Here is a 22,257-nt window from a genome sequence, read left to right on the forward strand (position 1 = left end):
TATCGCAGTTCGCTGCCCTAGCAACGAGAAAGGACTCAACCCATGGTTAGGGCTGTGTGAAAGCCGATTGTAACATTTTGCGAAGGTACTGAAGGATAGAGCAGAGGGATAAGAAACTTGCGTGAAGGCAGGTATAATCGGAATAAACCGAATTCACAACCATCTCAAAGGTGCGGAAATTTGGTTCCAACATCCCCCCATACTGCTTCGGGTGAGACTTCAGTCCGTGCTTCACGGGCTAATACCAAAAGGGCTAGTAGTGTAGGGATTTGTTTGGCTAACTAACGTTGAACCTGGGTCAGGCCCCCTCAAGCCAACAAATGGTTCCGTTGCCGAAATCAGAATCTGCATAAGAGATGTGTGATGTCGTATCACTGGAATCCAAATAAGAAAGAAATCGAAGGCTGGTTGGACAGAAGGATTCACGAGTTCGAGGCACAAGAAAATAGAAACCCACGAATGTCAAAAGAATAGTGGTTGGAACGATACCTGTATACGGAGATCCATGAAATATTTTTTGCATCCTTCCCTACTGAGCTATACGATTGGATCGCGAAGCTAGCAAATAGCCAAGGAAGGTGGAAACTTGATGGTCCTATTGTGTGGACCCTAGGGCTAGTGCGAAGGTTGGAGGCATCGGAGGATAAGATCGTGCACACCATTGATAATTGGCTCAATTGCATTATAGGAGGATTTGTTACTGATTTCGCAGTCGACACCTCAGTCAGCTATAGCGAGGTAAAGTGACACTTTTTCAAAGGACCGCGAGGTAAGTACGTAAAATCTCTGAATACTTGGATTAAAATGTTGTTGTGTGAAAAATGGGTTATGCGGTTACCTTGGTGTTTGGGATTACGCAAAGTGGAAAAAGTTACAGAAACGAAGGAAATAAGGGTCCGGAGTATAGCCCATTTATTTGACCACCGTGAAGGGATGAAGAAGGGATAGCAAAGGTCTCTTCGTGAAGTGCTATTCAGTTGATAAGACAAGGATTTCCGCGAATAACACCTCTTCCCACACCACCTCCATCTTCACCACCATCACCTCCAAATTCACCCATACCACCTCCACCACTATCGCGATTCAGTATGGCAAACACAGTGAAGTTGCATTTGTTCAAAGGCTTGGGAAATGAGGACCCGAAGCAATTTTGGTTTGTTGTGAGGGCTGTATGGGAAGCTCAAGGTGTTACAGATGATAACATAAAGAAGGCAACATTGGTTAGTGCTCTACAAGATCACGCACTAACTTGGTATATTAAGTACTCTAGCAATAACCCAAATGCTAGAGTAGCAGACATCCAATCAGCACTGAATAAAGAATTTAGCAGGCCTAAATATGAAGCGCAGTCGATTGTGGGATTCAAAAAGATCACGATGCTACTAGGAGAGACGCCTTGGGAACTAGATCACAAGCTGAAATGTATGATCTGTGAAGCCAACATGAATTTGATAGATGGACAGCATCATGAGTGATTTGTGACTTCGCTACTACCACACTTAAGGAGCGCGCTGTCGCAACAGAAGATAAAAACTCAGGTAGACGCCTTGGAGATTGCCATGAGACTAAATGAGACTATGATGTAAGATCATAATCTAGGAGTTCAGCAAATCCACGTGCAGCTGAAGAATCTCTGCCTTGAGATGCAAATCTTCAAGCAGGATAGAACAGTTTGGCCAGAGGTATGTGAAGAGGTATGGAGTGTGAAATGCAAGAGTCAGGGTCATGACAAATACCACTACCCAGTCTTTACAAATTACCTTGGAGGAGGAGGACCGATGCCTTTAAGGCCGGGAGCTCAAGCAAGACCTAGCGCGATGCCTGCTTTGTGGTGCACTATCTTTTAAATAGCTAGAAAACATGCCACTAATAACTGCGCTTGTTACAGAAGTACACGAAAACACCACAAAAATTGTTCTACAACTCTTGCATATCGGTAGGACATGATGAGCATACTTGCAGGAGCTATGAATTGATGATGGATAGAACTCCTGCCTACAGGGTTCAGGCTGAAACACAACACCTTGACCAGAATGTAGGCATGTCTCGGATAAGATTTCAAGGGCGCGGATGAGGCCGAGGCGGAGGAGGACTTGGTAGAGGTCAAGGACAGTTCATTTTCTACAATCGCAGAGGGCTCGGACACTATGCCCGTGTTTGCACTAATCCAATGCGCCCATCGTGCAAGTATTGCACGTTGTTTGATCATGAAACAGAAGGTTGTCCTATGCTGATAGCTAGGATACGTGACAAAGGAGCACTACCACCTCCCCTGACTCAGAACCTGCAAATGATGAGGTCTGAACCACGCGAGGAAGATCCGAACGTAAATATAGTGCTCCGAAATGGAATCGTGATGGTAGATGACAAGGGAAAACAACCGAAAGACAGTACATGGGTTCATAAAGCCCTGACAAAATAGGTTGAGTTTGATTTGGAGCATGCTTGTGAAGCATTCATGGAAGTTAAGAAAAGCTTTGTTAAGGCCTCCACTTCAGGAAGCAAGGATAAACCGGAGCTGGAGATGGACCCCTCTATGCTTACAACTGTTAGCTCTGCTATGTTCTTTGATACTTGATGGATCAAAATAGGTGTTGGGCAGTGTTGGTTTGGTTGTATAAGGCCAGCAACAGGTTTTCATGCTTTCTCCTTCATTTTCCCTTTTCTCCTTATAACTCCCCACACCTTCGTTTCCTCCTTCCCCTTAAATTCTCCTCATTCCCCTTTAAACCCCTTTGTCCTTGTTTTCCTCCCATAACCCCGCATAAACCTTTTTTTTCACAACTTCTGGGCATTTTTGTTTATAATTCTATTAAACCCCGATAACCCATTTAAACCCCTTATAAACCCATTATTTGTTTAGTCACCGACACTAAAGTCTTAATCCTTTATAACGCCGCGCATACAAAGAAAATCATAACCCGCCGCGGCTTTACTTGTCACATCAACCCTGAAATATGTGTGTTAATCCTAAGCCATCCAATCTTCCGCCTTGCGATCTGACGGTGTTCGCAGCCCCTGACCCTGTGAACTACACGTCCGTTAGTCAGCGGGGAAAGCGGTATCCCCATCGTCCCATCAGCCATGCGTCGTCATATTAAAGGATCGCGCCCCACGGTAAAAAAACACCATAGCTCCCAAAGCGGTGTGGGGAAACTGCTTACCACCCTTCCCGTACGACCCCCTGCTCATTAACCATCGTGCTTCTTCCGCTTCCGATAGCTGTCCAATCATCCCCATCCATGATCCGACCCCGTTCTTCCCGCGCATATGCCTCTCGATAACCCTCATACGCCGATCTCCACCATCTGATTTTCCTGATCTAACGATTAATATTCCATCACACTTCTATTTCCTCCTGACACTGCCCTCCAAGAGATCTAGGCCATCCATCTGAGCTATCCAACGGTCAGCATTCATGCCCAGTTCATTGTCCATTTTCAATGTATTTTTCACTGTTTTCGGCCTGTTTTGTGAGCCCGAAGAAGGAAGAGATAATCCAATACTTAGTGCATTGAATTCTCAACAACTTCATTCAAAGAGCAGCACAGCCAAGGACAAGAAGGACGATCCTCAAACAGTTCAATGACTACACCAGTTATTGAAATTTATTCAGATAATACTTCACCTGTTCAGGAAGGACAATAAAGTACCACTAAATGTCAAATTGATCCATTAAAGCAATCAAATTGTATCAAATCCCATATTTGATTTTAAATGTGGTTGGTGGCTAGTTATGACCCCTCCACGTTTAGGGCAGCAAAGAAATTTTGTGAACAAACTCCATATATACCCAAAAACAAGATGTAATCAGGTTGATGAATGTTATTTTGGTGTAAACTTCAACTTCTGGAGACTGCAACTATTGTGACACTTGCAGCTTCTGGTCTTCACTTTCAACTAATGCAAGTTTCTTTTGTTGTTAATTGCTCACTTTCCACTTCTTCTTCTTTGTTTCAGGCTGTGCCTGTTATGTATTTATTCGTGTGTTGTTGATTTTTAGCATTAGAGGCGCTGTCATCCCACCTCTGTGTTAGAATCTAGATGTATCATTGAATTTGTATGCAGGTTTCTGTTGTTTTAATGCCAAAGAGTTGTCATCCTGTCTGTGCATTAGGAAATAGATTTATAGACCTTTTAACTGGTTACAACTTGCCATCACAGGGTCCTGTGCATCTGCTGGTGTGATCAATATTCTCCATCATCACATTTTCCTTAAAACTATGAGTAATTGGTGGTCTAAAGCCTTGTAGTCTGGGGGTGTTCACCCATGTCTGGGGTTAAGCATAGTAGAAGTGGTTATCTGGCTTGAATATGCATCATTTATTTCATTCATCCACCATTTACCAACATTTTTATTGAGTTTGTAATGTTCCCGAGCATCTCTGATATACAACCTATGAGAGTTTCTTGGGATGATAACATTAATTGGCGCCGTTGCGGGGAGAGGAGAATTGAAGCTTAGCTTCCCTGGGAGAACAACACAGCTTCAAGCGTTGATGATAGACAAGCTTTGAACACATTTTTTGGTTGTAATCATCTATCTGACGACTCCATTAGAGGAAGACCATCCTTTGGTGACTCCACATTGAAATTCTGGCTCATTTTGTGAGACATACTCGAAGAAATCCTCAGAAATCACCAGCTGAATCTGTTAGGATATTCCGACACGTAGGAAATAGTTAAGTACAAGTTGGTCTAGTATAGAGTTAGGTAAAATGTGCTTCTTTACTATGTACATTTTGTAACTTACAATCCAATGGTCACGATATGTAGTGAGACGGTTCATGCTCTCCTCGGTATTACCGACACTTGATCCATGGCTTAACACCCGATTGGTCCATGATCTCTATTTAAAGAGCATGGAGGGTCATTTGTAGGTTAACCGTTCATGAGAGAAGCTTATGTAAATTTTCATTCTTTTATTAATAAATTGCTTGAAGTGGCCGCGTTGGCTCAGGCCATGGACTGTTTCCCTCTTTGAGGGTTTTAACCTCGTCAAAAGTACTGGTGTATTGATCTGCGATCTGTTTGTGAGCGGTGTCCTTTGGTGTTCTGTCTGAGGAACTTACCCTATAAATTCCTACATGGTATCAGAGCTATTTGAGGGCCGCGTCCATTGGTGATCCAAATCTGAAGCCGGTAGAACTGCATCCAACTACCGTTTCCTAGATCTACTGTTTCTGACTGCTTTCAGGCCAAGAGGACTGCTTTGTTGTGTTGGGAGCATCTGTTCCAGTGAGGAACCCCTTTCGTTTCACGCGAAAAGGTTTCCGGTAGCCCTAGCTGTGTCATTTTTAAGATCTGGAGGTATACAGTGTTTATTTGCAGTTTACAGTTATTTTCTCTCTGTTTATTTCAGTTTTCGGTTTATTTAGTTTTTTTATTACCGGATTTATACCTTTCATTTATGCGTATGCTCTTTGCCCTGCAACTCTGTGCGATCTGAGCAAATCAGAAACAAAAAGGAAGGATTTTTCTCATGCGTATGCTCTTTTCCGCTGCGCCTTATCCGTGTTGGGTTTTGTGTTTTTTGTTTTGTAGGGAAAAAGAGCTTCGTCAGGAAAAAGAGCTTCATTTCCACACATTCCCACACTTCGTCGGTGACTTCATCAAATTTTCTTCAAAAAGCCATAACTTCTTCATCCGGAAGCCGTTTTCAGAACCGTTTTTTTTTTAACAGCCTAATTTTTAGAGATCTTTCCATTGAAACACTTAGTTTCAGAATCTATAGCTTCAGCTTTTTTAAAATGGAAAGTCCATGTCAAGTTATTATTGACAGCACCAACTACTTCCAATGGTGGTCCTACATTTTGGATTTACTTAGAAGTAAAGGTCTTTACAGAATAGCCACAGGCCAAGAGACCAAACCGAAAGATGAAGACAAGGCAGCTAAATTGGAAAATAGGCAAGACCAAGCACGTGGGTTGATAGGGATGTCTATTTCTCTAGATCTTAGATTCCATATTGCAAAACTTGATACTCCTGATGAAGCAATGAAACAGATTACTAAAGTCTTTGGAATTAAAAATGAACTTAAAGCCCATCAACTTGAAAATGAATTGCTTACATTGGACCCAAATAATTTCTCTTGCATTGAAGATTTTTTGTCCAAGTTCAAGACCCTTAGACTTCTCTTGGAAGGTGTTAAGGTTAAGAAAGAAGATAGTAGCCTTATCTACTCCATTCTTACTAAGTTGGGACCATCCTATTTTGTGTTTGTTTCCACCTTCCATTCCACAAGAGAAGCCTTCATTTCTCAAGGACAAGCCTACAAGTCCCCTTCCTTTGATTCCTTTTGTGATTCTTTAATAAGAGAACAAGAAAAACTCTTACACCTTGGTCTTCTTCATCTTGGACACTCTTCTAAGAAAGCGTTAGCCGCCCAGCAGCAACCAAATTCAAAGAATCCTAAGAAGTCGTATCCTAAAAGGAATGGTCCTAAACCAAACAAGGGTCCTAAGCAATTTCCGCCTCAAAATGAAAAATCATTTCAACAAAATGATAAGACAAATAAAAACAAATGGAAGAAGACTGATAGACATTGCAACTTTTTTAATCGAGATGGCCACTTAGAATCCAAATTCTTTAAGAAGATGGAAGCCTTGGAAGCAACAATGAAGAAGCATAACATCCATTTGGAGCAATCTTCAACTTCAACTTCATCTTCAGGAATGGCACTTCCTACATGTGGTTGTCAAGCATCTCGGTCTGGCTATGCACTAAATGTATCTTCTTCTTCTCATTCTCATGAGTGGCTCATTGATTCTGGAGCTTCTTATCACATGGCCAAAAACAAAGCCATGTTTTCTTCTTTAAATGATTGTAACACCAAAAATACATATGTTGGTGATCATAGATCTCTTAGTGTTGTAGGGACTGGAACTGTTCGTCTAGACAATGGTCAGTTTAATGATGTATTATGTGTTCCAACCTTATCCTGCAACCTTCTATCTGTATATCAGATAACCCATTCAGGTGAAGGTAAAATCGTTGAATTTTCACCTCACGATGTTGTAATTAAGGACCTAAGAGATCCTAGACAGATTTTAGCTACTGGCATTGCTGATGATTCTACAAGGTTGTATAAGTTTCACAACTTTGGGTCATCAAATTTTCCCTTAGTATTTGTTGCTCATAATGATGAAGTGAGAAAACTTTGGCATGAGTGATTTGGTCACTTAAACTATCGCTCTCTTCAGAATCCATGTAAAGAAAATATGGTGACAGGTCTTCCAATGGTATCTTGCAGAGATGGTGTTTGTTCCGGATGTGTACTCGGAAAACATCATCGGGACAGTTTTGAAAAACGTACCTCTTGGCATGCCTCAGCCCCTTTACAGCTCGTGCATAGTGATTTATGTGGTCCACTTCCAGTTGCTTCATTCTCTGGCTACAAGTATTTCTTAACTTTCATTGATGATTTCTCCAGACGCACTTGGGTATACTTCTTAAAACTCAAGAGTGAAGTATTTAACATGTTCTTGGCCTTTAAGGCCTTTGTTGAAAAACAATCTGGACATCAAATTCTTAAGGTAAGATCTGATAATGGTGGAGAACATGTTAAAAACACATTCATCAACTTTTTCACTGAGAATGGAATTCAGATGCAACACATAGCAAGCAATCTATCAGTTGAAAATCAAAACAACTTTGAGGACTGACATGATGTTACACAACATTTTTCCACTGTCCTTGTACTCCTTGTTCCTTGATCTTGGAGCACCTCTATAGTAAACCATGTGTACTTCCCTATCATGAAGAACATCTCTCTAAGACACTTTCCATCTACAAAGAATTTTCCCTTTACATCATTTCCAGAGATACTTCTTTTAAACCCAGTTTTAAAGGTCGACGCTATCCCTCAGTTTCTTCCTTGCACCAATTTGTCGAGGATAACACTAAACCTCATGCCGATCAACATTATTATCCCTTGATTATCCATGAAGATCCTCTTTTGAAAAGTTTTTAAAAAAGGAGTCGAAGCTTCCAAGTCTAGAAGCTTTGTGAATGGAAGTCTGGTAAATGGTTAGTCAAGATAAAACCAAGAGAGACTGTTTGGACTCCTTTCCCCTATTAAGAGGGAACTAACCCAAGAGATAAGGCTTCTTCCCATCATAAGAGGAACCATATACCCTATCTCATGCCTATATAATCCCCTGTTATTCCAAACTCCGCTAGCTATGGACGAGCTTTGGATGCAGCTTGGATTTAGCTTGGAAGATTGGAGAGCTTGCTAGTCTTAGCTCTTAGTTTATGCTTGTTAAAGGGAGAATATCTTGTAGAAAATTTTGGTGTGAACAACGAGAAAGAGACCTTAAAATCCCATGATTGAGGTGTTTTGAGGATATTTTATCGTGATTCTTGGGATCCTAACCCATCGAAGGAAACCTGCAACGCTAAGGTGAAGGTTGTAATTTCCTTTTTGTCATATTAATACAACTAATATTTTGTTTCTTATATCAATTGCAGTATTGTAATTGGTAGCTTAAGACTCCTTAGCCTCTAAGTAGATTGGATTGGATTTATGATATCATGTTTGTTGTTTCTTCTTACATGTTTGTTTCAGGTGCTTGAACAAAAGGAACGAAAGGAAGCTGGAGCAAGGAAGAAAGATCACCATCAAGTGGATTAGCATTGTAAGAGGTAGGCCTTCTTATTCAATTCTAACCTAAGCAAATTTACATTAGATTGTCTTATTTATGGCTAGACCCTCTCCCCTGGGCTAGAGGGATTGCCTTTATCATTAGAGGGAATCTTCCTACTCCACATATTGATGAATCCACTGGGGAAACCATCCCTCTCTTTGGATTGTTCTTCATCTCCTGGTTTGTGATGACTTTTGTTGTACCAGCATTTCTCCTCTGTTTTCTGAATTTTACACCATTTGCAATATTTGATTTTGAATTTAGAGTGGCTACTCTGTATGTGGTTTGAGAAATTTTTTTATTTTTCTTCGAATCCCTCAATCAATGCTGTTATTTTGTTGATAGTCACACTACAACCCTTTATGGTGCTTTCTGCCCATTAAATAGTCGCGCTGATTCTTGTAGGTTGAAATCAAGGTTTCTTTTAAACCATAAGTCTCTTTCCCTCCTAGATTTTGTTTCTTGGCCTTTCTTCCTTTATTCTCCCTGTAAACTAAGATGACTAGGATGCTTTGTTTGCTAGGTTTGATTGATTGTTTGGCTTGAAATTTCATTGCTTGATTTTTTGAGTTTTGGATGGTTTCTATGACTCTAGGACATCTATGTCAATTTCCGTTCATTTGTTAATTCACTCATTGTTTTAAGTTTCTGATTTGCTACTTCGTTTAGCCCATTTTTTAGTCCTAGCATCTTCATTGCTTCATTTTCGATTGAATGAGTGGAAGAGTCTCGTTTGATCTCTTATTTTGAGTTTTCTTTTCCCTTTATGAGCATAGATTACATTGCTTGGTTTGCCGATTGAAGCATTTGTGTGTTTCGTTTGTTTGATTCAGGTAAGAAGGTGTTTTTAGTTTCATTTATCATGCTTTGGATTTGATCGATGCTTTTTTGTTTGGAATTGTGAAAATTTTCATTAAAGTGCTTTATGTGAAATATTCATTTTTAATTTTATGAAGGGAAGAACACCATTCTAGTTTACTTAAGAGAAAATGTTTTATTAGTAGCGTCATTGAGAAACTAGAATTGCATCATCATAGGCATGTAAATGAAATGAAACTTATTTTGTTATTAAGGGAGATTAAGTGCATTTAGGACATGCATTAGTGAAAGATTTCATTCTTTGATTGTTGCATTGATTGCATGCTCTCTATCCATCAATTAGTGTTTACTTTCATCGAAGATAAAGATTTATTTTCTCATATTGCTGCATATAGGAGTTTTCTGATGACAACGGTAGGGCCTTGGAGTTGAAACCTAATTCAAGATCAACTGTTAAAATTTATTGAATTAACTCAAGGAAGCATTGAAACTTAATGCTCACATTTAGTGGTCTAGGCTAGAGACGTGTTCTGGAATCTTTAAAGCTAATAGTTGTTGTTCGCTTCAGCATTAGAAAACGCTAGTATGGACTTATGCTCCTCGTACCATCATGTTTATAAAGGGAGACCCCACTAGGTTGCAATCCTTTATCCATAGGAAGCTGAGTCTTTCGCCTTATAAACGTGATACACCAAACACAACATTCAGGGAGATTGCCTGCTCATACTTTTCAGTTCACTGGGAGGTTTTTTGCAGCGCACGGTTACTTGGTAATCCCTTTTTCCTAGATTATCTTGAGCAGTCATTCTAGTCTTCTTGACTCTTTAAATTTAAAATATCATCGAGAAATTGTCCTTTCGAGCTCGTTAACTCCGAAAGTGACTGGAGTCACCTTTCATCCTTTTCTAAACTCTTAAAACATGAAAAGGAAAAGTTTTGTTTCAGTGTCTTTAAATTAACTACCCATGAAATATTCCTAGTTAAAGTTATCTTCCTTAGTGATTCTTTAGGTTCGATTCCAATGGCAACATTTCTAGAGTCTACCAGTCAAGGATTTCCCTCAGATGGGATTCCTGGTCCTTTTCCTTCTTTGGAAATGTTGGTGCTCCTTATATGGCAATGTTGTCCCTCCCTAGGTTAAGCATAGGTTTACCTATCTGGTTATTTTTGACCTCAGTGGTCCCGAGTTTCCTGGCTCCTATCCAACAATCTCCTTCTTTTGAACCACATCACTTTGATTCTAAGGTTGACCTCTCACCTTCTTCCCTTATTTATTCACCCTCCTCTTCTACTTCGCTTGGTGAAAGTTTGAAATCCAGTAACCAGAAGGCTAAGAAGAAGAAGAAGAAGATGAAGAAGAAGAAGTCAGATAAGCGAGAGGCCAACCGTGCAGCTATTGCTCCAAATGCACTTCCCATCGACAAACCTTCTGATCCTTTGTAGAAGGTAAAATTCCCTTGCAGGCTATGTAAGGGTGACCATATCCTTTGATACTGTCCTCATATTCCTAGAGTCTTAGAGGCATGGTCTCAAAATCTGGATCAACCATCCCCATCGACTTCTCGAGATCATGTCGATGCTACACCCTCGGCTAGTGATGGTAAGAAGAAGGGGAAAATTAAATTCCCCTGTAGATTATGTCAAGGAGAGAATCTTCTTCACCTTTGTCCTCTTATGGATAAAGCTTCCAAAGTTTTGGAAAACCTTACAGTTCCTAAACCCCAACTTCCTATTGGTTATTAGAGGCTTTCTTCTAACCCTCTCCTAGTTGGTAAAGAGTTTGACTTGGATTCATCTCTTTGCCATCCTGCTCTTCCTGAGCATGACTCTCTTGTGTATATTCCCAACCAACCATTGGTCGAAAAGAGTGTCGACTTCGCTCCACCTTCAGTTGTTCACTCTGTTCCCGAGGAGAGTAGTGATCATACTGCTCATGTTCTTCTTGTCTCCTTGGATTCTCATGAATGGAAGAGTGGCCCTCCCTTCCCAGTTGTTCAAGAGAGTCCTTCTCGTATTCCTATAAAGCATGGGGGAAATCCTATGATACCCCCACCAAGTAGTTCTATTGTTTCTTTTGATTGGAGTCAATTGACTGCTTTCCGCCTCCCATCTTATGTCCCTTTCCAAATCAAAGTACAAGACTATAATATGGTATTACATGGAACTATATTAGATGAAGGCGCATCTGTTAGAATCATGTGTTTTACTACTTGGCAAGATTTGGGTTCCCCACAGCTTGTGCCTCTCACACATAATCTGTTCACTTTCAACAGAGGAACCAGTTAACCCTTAGGGATCCTTCCGAAGTTCCCTATTACTTTGGGAGGAAAGACCATCTATATAGACATGATGGTAGTCCAAGGTGCCTTAGATTTCAATCTTCTCCTTGGACTCGACTATGCTTATGTCATGGGAGCTCTTGTTTCTTCGCTTTTCCATGTGGTTTGTTTTCCACAGAAAGGGAGAATAGTGACCATTGATCAATTGTCATTCATTGGTCACCAAGTGCCTCCTTTGCAAACATCATCCCCTATTGGTTCTTGTTTGCAAGTAGTACCTTCCCCGCCATAGGCCAATTATGTGGCTACTTATTCCATCTCCACATCTGCTGATGATCACATAGATGGTGTAGTACATTATGTACTGGGGGCATTGGAACCCGATCTATCATTTGTACTAGTTGACGTGTATTCCTCCTAGAGCGTGGTTCTCTCGTCTAGTGAGGACCTCTTGGGAGCCATGTTCTCATATGGTCCATGAATAGATGGCTGAGGATAGTTTCTTCTTGTATCAACCTCGTTAAAAAATGAAACAACGTGTGAGGATAGTTCTTCTCTTGTTTCAACCTCGTTAAAAAATGAAACAACGTTTGAGGATAGTTTGTTCTTGTATCAACCACGTTAAAAAATGAAGCATATGTCATGAGCATAGTTCCTGGTCTTGTATCAAACTCATTAAAAAAAATAAAAGAATGAAACAATGTGTTGGAGCATGGTTCATGGTCTTGTGTCAAGCTCCCTAAAAAATGAAACAAATAATCTTGAGGATAGCTCTTTTACTATGTCAACCTCGTTAAAAAAATGAAATAACTCCCTTTTCCAAATCGATCCTTTAATTAAGATCTCATAAAATCCCAGTCGAGTCTTTCCTGGATCTCGAAAGTGAAACTTCATTCCATCCACCGAGTTGAATGAAATGAAGCTTGGGGGGCATGTACCTCGAATTAAGTCATTATGCTGGGGGCATGTGAACTTAACTCAAGCATAGTTTGTCTTTGTTTCAATCTTGTGTGAAAATGAAACCAAAATCAAGCATAGTTTTTCGTTTCAATCTTGTGTAAACATGAAACCGTATTCAAGCAGAGTTCCCCATGGTTCAAGCTTGTGTAAAAATGAACCCATGCCCAATTTACATCTTGTGATTGCCATTTTATCAGCTAATTTATGCTAGATGAGCCTTGGTTGTTTCATTCCATCACCACCATCTCTTTGGTTGATCATATGATTTCACTTGGTTGTTTTTCCTTTCCTGAGGAACCACAATGATGAGTGGTTTTGCTAGCTAGCCTCTTGAACATTATTTTTTGAGCAGTTGCTACCCTTTATATCACTCGTTCCTCTAGGATGAGTCACCTTTAAACTCTTTTCTGACTCGTAAAAAATGAAAAGATTGCTGATTATTTTTCCCTTTTAGACTCGTTAAAGAAAATAAAAGCAGGGAGTCATCTTTGAGCTCTTCTATAACTCTCAAAATATGAAAATATTGCTGAGATCTTGTCATTTTGAGCTCTTGCAGTTTTCTTTTCCATGTCTTTTCAAACTCTCTAAACATGAAAAAGATTTCGAGTTTCACCTTTGTTGGACTCGTTAAAAGATTAAACAACATAGGACTTGTCATTATGATGAGACCGAGCTACTCCTTCCTAGGGCTCGTAATACTTACTAGGACAGATCCATCCGACTGATGGACTTATATTACAAGAATATTTTATCCCCATCAAGCCTTTGTAAAAATAACTAGGGTACTCGCCAGAAATGGTGGGGGAAAATTGGAAGTATTTCATCAGTTGTATTCTTCACTTGAGGCAGAATGTCACTCTTGAACATTGACACTCATCTTCTATTCGTGTCGGGTTTTGGGACATCCTCACTCTGTCACTTGCCTCCCTGGGTTTTGGGTTATCCAATTTAAACCTCTCATATGATCTCTGCCACATCACCATGACCTCTGATCCTATGATGTCAAATGCTACCAAAATTCAGGGTTGTGTCATTCACATGTTAAAGAGAGGTCTTCCTACCTATACAATTGTCTGATCATATGTCACCATCTTGGATCACTCTCATTCGTTGTGTTTCCTATTTTGTGTCAACAATGAAGCGTTCATTATGACCTTCCTTCAACATAACACTTCTTGTCAACTTCTGCTCATTATCGAGGAAGTTGATCTAGAAACTCCCTTCCGGTACCTTAGAGCTTGCATGCCTCAATGGAAAGTTCTTTGCACTTGACGATAGTTTCTCATCATTGGTCCTCGATCGAGTGATTTCACAAGTGTTCGACTTCAGTTCCTTATTCACACTTCGTGAATTGTACTGATAGTACATTGAGATCCATTGACATTATGGGTGGTTTCTCTCATGCTTGTTAATGGTTCACATCATTGGCCGGTAATCAAGTGATTTTCTAGCATGTTCAACTTTATCAGGTCTATTCACATGTTAGAATTTTTACTTTGATCAGGTCATGTTGGAGCACAAGACCCTAGGTTCATATTACAAAGGTCTAGGTTACGAGGAGTGATGAATTCATGATTGTATACATGATTATTTAGATGGATGGCTATGACCATGCCGTGGGTCTCATTTTTTATCTCCTCAGTCGGATGGTTGCATCCACGTTGAGGATTCATGAACATGATCCTTTTCTTGATGGATAGCTACGCCTATGACATGGATTCATGTATTCTTATATGCCTCTCTGATTTATCAGGCATGACTATGAGTTCAAATATGTATATGTATGTTTGACTTGTAGGTTTTCTGACGAAGGTATCCAGTTCCTTGCATTTACTTGTAAAGAATTTCACCCCTCACTCTTGTTCAGCCTTCATGCTTCAGGGGGCATTTGTTACACAACTTTTTTCCACTATCCTTATACTCCCTGTTCCTTGATCTTGGAGCACCTCTACAGTAAAACCTATGTATTTCCCTATCATGAAGAACATCTCTCTGAGTCACTTTCCATCTACAAAGCATTTTCCCTTTACATCATTTCTAGAGACACTTCCTTTAAAACCGGTATTAAAGGTCGATGCTATCCCTTAGTTTCTTCCACGCACTAATTTGCTGAGGATAACACTAATACCCACGCCAATCAGTGATATTATCCCTTGATTACCTGTGCTGATCCTCTTTTGGAAAGTTTTTAAAAATGGAGTTGAAGCTTCCAGGTCTAGAAGCTTCGTGAATGGAAGTCTGGTAAATGGTTAGTAGAGATAGAACTGAGAGAGACTATTTGGGCTCCTTTCCCCTATTAAGAGGGAACTAACCCAAGAGATAAGGCTTCTTCCCATCATAAAAGGAACCATATCCCATCTCTCATGCCTATATAATCCCCTCCTATTCCAAACTCTGCTAGCTTTGGATGATCTTTGGATGCAGCGTGGATTTAGCTTGGAATATTGGAGAGCTTGCTAGTCTTATCTCTTAGTTTATGCTTGTTAAGAGCTTGTTAAAGGGATAATAGCTTGTATAATGTTTTGGCGTGAACAAGGAGAAAGAGACCTTAAACTTCCATGATTGAGGTGTTTTGAGGAGATGTTAAAGTGATGCTTGGGATCTGTACCCATTGAAGGAAACCTACAATGCTAAGGTGAAGGTTGTAATTTCCTTTTTGTCATATTAATACAACTAATGTTTTGTTTCCTATATCAATTGCAATACTTTATTTGGTATGTTAAGACTCCATAACCTCTTAAGTATATTGGATTGTATTTTATGCTATCATGTTTGCTATTGCTTCTTGCATGTTTGTTTAAGGTACTTGAATGAAAGGAACCGAAAGGAAGCTGGAGCAAGGAAGCAAGATCACCATCAAGTGGATTAGCATTGTAAGAGGTAGGCCCTCTTATTCGATTCTAAACCTAAGGAAATTTACATTAGATTGTCTTGTTTGTGGCTAGAACCTCTCCCTTGGGCTAGAGGGATTGCCTTTGTCCGCAGAGGGAATCTTCGTACTCCACACATGCAACATACCTGGGTGAATGACTGGGAAAATTGCACAATTTTCACTGGGAGGCACAGAGGCTGACTGCCAAAACTACACAAGGCACAGTCTGGGATTTCAGGAGGCTGACTGACTACTGAAACTGCGCAATGCACAGTCCATCCTAGCCTACTGAGGACTAAAACTACGCAATCCACAATTTCCGTCAGCAAGGACTACAAACCAACAAACTTCATTTGCGTAGTTTTTGGGGCTAGCAAGGTACTGCATCTCATAATTGCATATAGAAAGCATGGAGGCTAGTGCTTGGCTAGCTTTGCACAATTTGTGGGAGGAAGGTAGAGCCTTCACTCTCAGAAATGTGCATTGCTAGCTGGGCAAGGCAAGGTCTAGGCCATGGTAGCCTAGACCTGCCGACGGGCGACTGAAAACAAGAAAAGTTTTGAATGCATGGAGAAGTTGAGTGCAAAAAAGAGTGAATGATCATGCATGCAATTAGTGAGTGAAAGATTCATAAAACAAGAAAACAAGCATGTGTGTGAAGCGAGTCGCCACAACGACGACCGTTAGTGCAGAAACAATGTCATGCACACGACAACTATGAGATGCAATGTAAAACTGAAACAATGGTTCTACTAGCTAACATGCATCAAAACCACAACAAGCGTTCAAAAAAAACCAAGCAAATGACACTCACAGAAGCCAAAATATAAAAAGAAACAACAAAGCAACAAAAGACATGAAAAACAGACTTACCTAGAAAAAGATGAGCGAAACGTGTCAAATGCTCCTAGATGCGATGTGGGATGTTAGAGCTCCCAAATCGATGCGAGGAATGAGCTCTTCAACATCGAATACATAAGTTTTGATAAGATTGAAGCTTATGACACACATGCCAAAAATCTAGGAAAAAGTGACAGTTGGCGGGAGATTTCTAAAACAACTTTTGCATGTAACCTCCTATTTCTAAAAATGGATCCCTAAAATACAGGGATGCTATCGCTTTTTGTTTTTTTTTGTTTTTTGTTTTTTGTTTTTTGTTTTTTTTTGTTTTTTGTTTTTTTTTTTTTTTTTTGTTTTTTGTTTTTTGTTTTTTGTTTTTTTTGTTTTTTGTTTTTTTTTTGTTTTGTTTTTTGTTTTGTTTTGTTTTGTTTTTTTTTTTTCCCCGGAAAAAGAAACCTATGCATGCAAATCAAGATTGGTCAGTCTTGGAGGGAACCGATCAACTTGAGAGCACATGCAATAGTTTGCAAGCCTGGAAATGACAATTGCGTAGTTTGTGGGCTGAGTAAGTCTGTCTGTCCCTCATGCATTGCACAATTTCTGGATTGAAGTCCTAGCTGTCAGTCATAATTGTGCAATTTTTGAGATGAAGCCGAGTGTTGTGTTGCATTGCACAGTTTTTAGAGTGAAGGTTTCCTGGCTGGATTGCGCATTTATGGAGCCCAACAAGCAGCCCATATGGATTATGCAAGTTCCATAGGGAAGGCTGGTTCCCCTTTATAATTGCACAATTTCCTAGGTGAGCATCATAACCAGAAAATAGCTAAGTCCCGAAGTGTCAGCTTGCGGGTGGGAGGCAAAAACGTTGACCAACACAGGGTGGTAAGCCACTGAAACTCAACTGAAGCATATGTACTTGGACAATGCAAGACATGCTACTAAGGATGGTTGGTTGGGAGGCTCCAAAGTGAAGCTAAGCCAAAATTTTGGAGGGTGGTTGTAACTACTACAATATGATCATAACGATCCTTATTATTGTTGTAAATTTCTTATAAAAGATAGGTTATTTGTTCTTTGGGCGTTGTTTGACACCTAGCATTTTCACTTGGCTTCCACTCCAACCAAGTCTTTCTCTTCGAAAAAAGGAAAATTCAATGGAATTTTATTCCTTTACATAGGTTACATTATAGAAGAATACCATGGGAATAAACATGGGTTAGGAATACCATGGTAAAAACCATGGGTTTTCAAAACCCAGAGTCCGAAAACCCGTTATGAAACCAGCTCACAAAATAGAAGAAAAGATATATCAACAACTTCAAAATCAACCTCTTCGAGGGGGAAACCTCCTTTACATTACACAAATGAATAATTCTTGGATGATTCAAATGAAAAAACCTCCTTTCTATATATAGGAGTCTAAGGGGTCACAATATAATCAAAGCTGAGATAACAATAATAATATAAGGGCATAACAATTACAATAACGGCTACAATGACAATACTAATGGGGGAATCACTAGTATTATAGGGACCTAACATGCCCCACTCCTTCAAAACAGTGTTGTCCTCAATTCTTGAGTATTTCTAGATGCTTTTGTATAAAATTCTCATCTTCCCATATGGAATCTTCAGCAAGTAAGTTCTTCGACTTGATGAAATACTATGAAATTGATCGATTTCGTAGATGTCAAGTTCTTATTTCTATGACTGCTTCAGGTTCCAATATAATTTTTCCCTCCTTGTCAAGTTCTGGAAATATTGTTTGAACTAGGATTTTTTCACCTATAACCTTCTTTAAGCATGAAACATGGAAAACTGGGTGCACTCGGGAAACTGTAGGAAGATCCAATTTGTATGCAATAATACCAATATTTTGCAACACCTTGTACAAACCATAATACTTTGGTGATAATTTATTATCCTTCTTAACTTGCTGGAGGAAAATTTGTTTATATGGTTGTAGCTGTAGAATACCAAGTCAGCTACATCAAAACTTCTTTTGCTGCGATGTTGATTTACTTGTTGTTTCATTCTATTCCACGCCAAAGTGAGGTTATCCTTTAAGAGTTGGAGAACTTGTTATTGATGCTTGATGTGATCTTCCATTGCTTGAACCTTAGAATTTTATCTTAAATATGATGCGATGGATGGTGGATGATATCCATAAAGTGTCATAAATGGGGTCATTTTTGCTGCAGTATGGAAGGACGTGTTATACCACCATTCAACCAGAGGCAACCATTTGACCCATTGTGTTTGTTTTTCAGATACAAAGCAACGAAGATATCCTTCCAAACATTTGTTTACTATCTCAGTTTTCCCATCATATTGAGGATGATAAGATGAGTTATGAGCTAATTGAGTACCGTGACAAGAAAATAATTCTATCCAAAAATTTCCAGTGAAAATGGGATGTCTTTCGCTTACAATAATAATTTTTGGGTTTCCATGCAGCTTTTGAATTGTTTCTATAAATGTAGTAGCAATTGTATTGGATTTAAATGGATGAGATAATGCACAAAAGTGTGCATACTTGGTAAGTCTATCAACTACCACCATGATGACACTCTTTCCTTCTGACTTGGATAAACTTGTGATAAAATCCTTTGAAACCTCCTCCCAATGTTGACTTAGAATGGATAAGGAAAACCAAACATTTCACCACAAACTTTTGAATATCAGATTTAAGGCCATCCAAAAAAAATTCCTTCTTAACCCTGTGGTAATTTTTTAAAAATCCCGAGTGCCCTCCTAAGGGAGAGGTGTGCAATTCCATAAGAATCTTTTTTTTTGAGTTGGGAATTCTTATAGAGGTATAAGCGATATTTGTACCATAACGAATCATTTTTCTAGCTAAATGTATTAGATGTACTGGGATCTTGTTGTAACTTTTGAATGAGTGCCCACACTTCTCCGTCATTCTTCCATTCATCCCTTGATTCATTTATCCAATTTGGTTTGATAATAGAAATGGCACAAAGCAATGCTTCCACATCCTCATCCTTTCTTGAGAGTGCATCTGCAACAAAATTTTGCTTCCCTTTTTGTAGATGATTTCAAAATCATAACCCAACATATTTGTGACACATTTTTTCTGATCTTCTGAAGATAATATTTGTTCTAAACTTAGTATTTAAGACTATCATGATCATTTTTTACCTTGAAGTGTCTTCCCATTAGGTAGGGTTGCCATTTCTTAAGTTCATGTAGTATTGCAAACATTTCCTTCTCATAAATAGATTTGTGTAAATACTTTCCTTTGATTGGACGTCTTTGGAAAGCAATGGGTCTTTCTTCTTGCATTAAAACAACACCAATTCCATTTCCTGAGGCATCACATTCCATAATAAAGGTTTGTGTGAAGTCTGGCGTAGCTAAGACTGGTGCTTGACACATTGCCTCTTTAAGATGTTCAAAGGCCTTCATTACTTTGGAGTCCATGAAAATGCATCTTTCTTCAATAATGTTGTTAGAGGTGCTGCTATTCTCACATAATTATTAACAAACTTGCGATAATACCCTGTCAACCCAAGAAATCCTCGTAGATGCTTTATGGATGTGGGGATTTTCCATTCCTTAATTGATTCGGATTTACTCATGAACAAAATAAAGTACAGAAATAAACACAAATAAAAACATGCAACATAAATAATACTTCATTTCATTAATGTAAAATATTGAAATATGCTTACAAACATAAATGGAAATAAACTATCTCGGGTGATGGTAGCTTATCTCTGAGGAGATATGTGGTGGCCACATGCCTCTGAACTGTATTACAATGAGGTTTGAAGGCCTATTTATTGTTTAGAAACAATGGAAAACCCTAAACATCCAAAATCCTAACCCTAGGAGATGAAGCGCCAAACTATGGGCCCCGTTTGGGTAAATTGGTACATCAACTTCCCGCGGTCGTAACTTTGGCATACAATCTCCGTTTGAAGCACACAATACCTCGTTAGAAATATCTATCCAAGGAATATAACTTTCGAATGGCAAAAATCAATCAAGGACTCATGTTGGCCCTCATTTTCCCAAAAAGCGCCGTTTAGTGTCTCAAAACGACTTCGAAAGTTCAGGACCCGAAAAACTGCCAAAAATAGTAAATTGTGCTACAATTAAGGAAGCTGAAAAATTGATAGAGATAGTTGTGGGGCTCTAAGTGGGATAGGCGAGTGGCAGCCAACATCCACTTGGATCATTCATCCCCCCCTAGGAAGCAATCGTCTCCATCAATTGAGTTTCTCCATGAGATGGGGAAACTTCTGATGAACTTGGTCCTTGGTGAGCTATTGTGCAATCTTTGATGTGTCCAGTAATGGTGGGAAGCATGGTTGAGGGTGGTCAATATTGAACCCTCAATGCAAGCAAAGGAGTGGGGGAATGTTGCATTCCAAAGCATTGTTTCCCACAACCTTGGTAATGGTGTAAGAACCATATCAGAGTGGTATGAGCTTCTGATGGGCTCTTATAAGGCGTTCTCTCTGTAGATGCAACCAGACTTTGTCTCCCACTTGAAACTTGTGTGGAACCCGATGTTGATCATGTCACTGCTTGTACTTGGAATTTTCTAGAATGGAGCAATGATATATTGGCTTGTTGGTAGAGATGCTCCGGGAGTCAGATCGAACGAATGCTTGACTTGACAATGTAGCAGTATCCCTATGGGTGAGGAGAAGATGTTCCTTTATTCTTTCATGACCATATCTATATTCTTCTACTACGTGGAGGAACCCTTATAGGGGGGCATGTATGTGGCTATGATCTTCCCCTTACTTTGGGAGTGAACTAGAAAGAAAATGAATTTCCTAGTCTAGGAGATGATCTTACTGCATTTCTTAGCAGAGATCAAAGAGGTGGCAGTAGGTGGGGCTACCTCTGGTATCCTGTATAATGAATTACACAAAGAAATAATAAAAACGTGAGGCCTTGACTCATACACAACATGTCCCTTCCATAGGTATGGTTGGCATAATAATACATCACAAACATCAAGAGGTGCAACATCACACAATACCTCATCTGTGAAGGGCTTGACGCTGTAGGGAAGGCGACACTGCTGGCGGACTCAGAGATCTCCTCCTTGGTGAAGCCACCTGATGTTGTACAATTGCGGGTGTGGTATGGTTCGTAGGCTCACCCGCTTCCTCTTCTAAAATGAGGTTCTTTTGGCTGTCACTATCAACAATGAATTGCAGCGGAAAACCCTTCACCCACATTTGTGAGTGGAAAAGACGCTCCCCCTCCCCTGGATATTCGGGCTCATTCTTTTGGATCTTGGCGGTGGTAATAATGGCATTGGGATCTGCATCAATGATCTACTTCCCTTTATAATTCCTCTTGTCAGGTTCTGACTCAGGGTCGAAGCATGGACCTAATTCTGAAGCCTTCAACTTAGCCACCAACGACTGCTTAGCTCGACACTCACTTGTATTATGAATGGGGCTCTTATGGAACTCACACCACTTTCCTGTGTCCTTATTTGACTACGTGTGGCTGTTTTTTTTGTAGCTTCGAAGGGTTGTATTTGATCACCCCACCTTGGCTTTGTCCTTTTTTCTTCAGATTCACAAATCCAAAGTCTCGCTTTTTTCTCCCATAATTCTTAACAAACTTGCGATAATACCCTGTCAACCTGAGAAATCCTCATAGATGCTTTATGGATGTGGGGATTTTCCATTCCTTAATTGATTCATATTTATGCAGGAACAAAATAAAGTACATAAATAAACATAAATAAAAAGATGCAACATAAATAATACTTCATTTCATTAATGTAAAATATTGAAATATGCTTGCAAACATAAATGGAAATAAACTAGCTCGGGCGATGGTA

Source organism: Pinus tabuliformis, chromosome 8, assembly GCF_031772625.1.
Source record: "Pinus tabuliformis cultivar Carrire ecotype Pingquan chromosome 8, CPIR1, whole genome shotgun sequence".
Classification (NCBI taxonomy): Eukaryota; Viridiplantae; Streptophyta; class Pinopsida; order Pinales; family Pinaceae; genus Pinus; species Pinus tabuliformis.